The sequence below is a fragment of the Leptonychotes weddellii genome, chromosome 1 (assembly GCF_054177405.1).
Source record: "Leptonychotes weddellii isolate Sample4059 chromosome 1, ASM5417740v2, whole genome shotgun sequence".
NCBI lineage: Eukaryota > Metazoa > Chordata > Mammalia > Carnivora > Phocidae > Leptonychotes > Leptonychotes weddellii.
In genome coordinates, this window is record NC_138369.1 from 171883398 (window position 1) to 171886935 (window position 3538).

A 3538-nucleotide genomic window follows, 5' to 3' on the forward strand; every position below is an offset into this window, starting at 1 on the left:
TTTCAAGCCACCATTTTTCTCTTTCAAGTTGTTTTGGCAACCTTTTTGTAGTCTTTATTTGCCATTCAAATGTATCTTTCCGTAACTCAAATGTCATGGTTATCCTACTCAGAAATTTAAAATCATTATATGGCTGTTAATTTTTGCTGGTTAAAACTCACGTTCACAGCAGGGCATGTCTATCCCTCAGAATAAGCTCAAGTTAACCTCACAGACTCTTTTTCTACCATCAGTGACTCTGAACCTTACTCACAGTTTTAAACTTTGTCAGTCATTCTCCTTCCTTTGTCTAAAAAAGCTCATTATATACTTAAATTCCTGGTTACTTACTCTGTGATCTTCACAACTTATCTTAGATCTAATAAAACAAAATGAAGTGCTAGGAAGCCTAAGCAACAGCATGTGGCATAGACAAAGAGATTATAAATGAGGGAAAACACAGAAGATTTAGAAGTATAATAGTGTCTCACAGATATTTCAAGAAAAACCCTAAAATTGGAAGTACTTTAAGTCTATTAAGGCTGATAACGGGATAAGTATTAATTGTCTATATAGGCTCCAGAGTGTTTAGCTCTGAACCAGTACAAAAAAAACAATTATATTTGTAATATATTATTACAAAAGGAACTTGACAATGCACATTACTAGAAATGTTTACATTGTTGCCTTTAAAACAAACCAAAATAGCCTTTCCCCATACTGTGTTGTCGTGCATTCCCGAAGGGAAATCTTCAGCATGTCTGGAGCCCTTGACATCTTGCAAATGGAGGAGGAAGATGTCCTCAAATTCCTTGCAGCAGGAACCCATTTAGGTGGCATTGACCTTGACTTCCAAATGGAAGAGTACATCCACAAAAGGAAGAGTGATGGCAACTATATATCATCTGTAAAGAACCTGGGAGAAGCTTCTTCGGCAGCTCATGCCATTGTTGCCATTGAAAACCCAGCTGATGTCAGTGTTCTGTTGTTTGGGAATACTGGCCGGGGAGCTGTGCTCAAGTTTGTTGCTGCTACTGGAGCCACTCCTACCACTTCCCTCCTGGAACTTTCACTAACCAGATCCAGGCAGCCTTCTGGGAGCCCAGACTGGTTACTGATTCCAGGGCTGACCACGAGCCTCTCACAGAGATGTCTTATGTTAACCTGCCTCCTGCCTACCACCGCTCAGCCTAACACAGACTCTGCACTACGTGGACACTGCCATCCCGTGCAACAAGGGAGCTCCCTCGGGGGGGTCTGCTGTGGTGTATGCTGGCCCGGGAAGTCCCATGGGAAGCCGTGCCTGACCTCTACTTCTACAGAGATCCTGAAGAGATTGAAAAAGAAGACCATGCTGCTGCCGAAAAGGCTGTGACCAAGGAGGAATTTCAGGGTGAATGGACTGCTCCAGCACCTGAGTTCACTGCTACTCAACCTGAAGTTGCAGACTGATCTGAAGGCATGCAGGGGCCCTCTATGCTCTTCCCTACTGAAGACTGGAGCGCCCAGCCGGCCACTGAGAACTGGTTTGCAGCTCCCACTGCTCAGGCCACTGAATGGGTAGCAACAGCCACTGAGTGGTCTTAGGCTGCTCTTCCAGAGGCAAACAAAATGGAAATAAGGTTGATGGGAATTAAAGTTTCTAAACAAATAAATAAAGCCAAACACAAAACGGTCATCTATGCGGTAATCCCATTTCTTCACTCAGAAAATAAAATAACAACAATATTAATAGTAGTAATAGCAGCGGTCTTAATGCAGAACTAACAAGAGTTGTAATATTCCTTGTTAGAATGTAATGGGAGCAGTAGATGACTTGTAAGAAAGAAATTGTAGGTCTCTTACAAAATAGGAGATAATGATTCTTTCTGACCTACAGCAGTCACCCATTCAGTGAATGAGTGGGAAGAAAGGAATAATTATTTCTACTGGAGACATTTATTACAGAAGTTAATTGTCACAAATTATTTCACATAATATATTAATGAATAAGTCCAAGAATAAAAAGTCTCACAAATTGTTAAGTCAGACACTGTGAGAATTTTTTATCTCCATCGAATGAAGAGTTAGCACTGCAGTTAAAAAAAAAGAAAAAAAAGAAAAAACTGTCAGGCTATAAAGTGGAGAATTTGACTTTCTTCATTTTATTCTGAACAGTCTACACCACATTAAATATCTTAGTTTCTGTCACTAGTTACCCTGTTCCTGATTGCCCAGACATCCTATATATCCATCAATCTAAAAGTTAGCAAGATTACAAGTGACATTAACCTAGCAAATGTATTCAGCAGCTTATTCCATATGATATTCAAACTAAATCATAAACTGAAGAAACAGTACACTGAGGTTCTCATTTTAATTCTAAGATTGAATGGAACTTTCCTAATTTCTCTTTATGCATAATCCATTTATACACTATCATATTACATTGAAGGAGCACTTATTTATTGCTGCTTATATATACTGTTTCAAGAGCTTGTCCTTTTTTAAAGATTTTATTTATATGTTTATTTGACAGAGAGAGAGAGAGAGAGCACAAGCAGGGGGAGGGGCAGAGGGAGAGGGAGAAGCAGACTCCCCGCTGAGCAGGGAGCCCGATGCAAGGATCTACCCAGTATCCTGAGATCATGACCTGAGCCAAAGGCAGATGCTTAACCGGCTGAGCCACCCAGGGCCCCAAGTTCAAGAGCTTTTCAATAGGCCTTTACTCCCACATAGTGATTGGGACACTGTAGACATAAAATAATTTTTTTATAAATGACCAAATCCATGCAATGCCTAATACGTGCTTAGCACTATAATATAGGAACACTTAGGACACTCTCAGTGAGCATATTCCAACACTCTGTGCTCACTTCTACTCAGAGACCAGATCTTATTTACTGGAAGTTCAATTCTTTTTTTCTCAGTTCACAGTAATATTTCTACATAATCTCTTTCAGCTTTCAAGATTCTTTTTAATCCTATTCATGTTGTCTTAAAGAAGCAAAATTCTTAGTTTCTCTATTCTTCAACCATAAGATTTTCCTTTGAATGGCTCTATCACTTCCAGTATTCAGGCTTATGAAGAGAGACTTTCTACAAAGTAGCTGCATATGGAGTAACATCTAAGCTGTTTGAAATTTTGAATGACTCAGGAAAACTTTAGTGGTCTGATGCCAGTTCACTGACTCTTAATGCCTTGAGTGGGGGAAGAAGGTAAGGAGGTAAAGGGGTCAAATTGGAATTTTCAGATTCTCTCAGGGGCAAAAACACAGATCCCATTCTGGCAATTGTCAAAAAAAAAAGAATCTAGAAGCATTTCTGGAGAAGGGAAGATGATTTGTTTCCTAATCTCAAAGCCCCAGAGAAGGTGAGTTTTTTTTTTTTTTTTTAAAGATTTTATTTATTTATTTGAGAGAGAGAGAATGAGAGACAGAGAGCACGAGAGGGAAGAGGGCAGAGGGAGAAGCAGACCCCCTGCTGAGCAGGGAGCCCGATGTGGGACTCGATCCCGGGACTCCAGGATCATGACCTGAGCCGAAGGCAGTCGCTTAACCAACTGAGCCACCCAGGTGCC

At 40.3% G+C, this 3538-nt stretch overlaps 1 pseudogene; it reads left to right on the top strand.

The window, feature by feature from the left end:
- Positions 1 to 654: 654 nt before the first annotated feature.
- Positions 655 to 1566, top strand: LOC102726238 (small ribosomal subunit protein uS2B pseudogene; annotated as a pseudogene).
- Positions 1567 to 3538: the final 1972 nt, after the last annotated feature.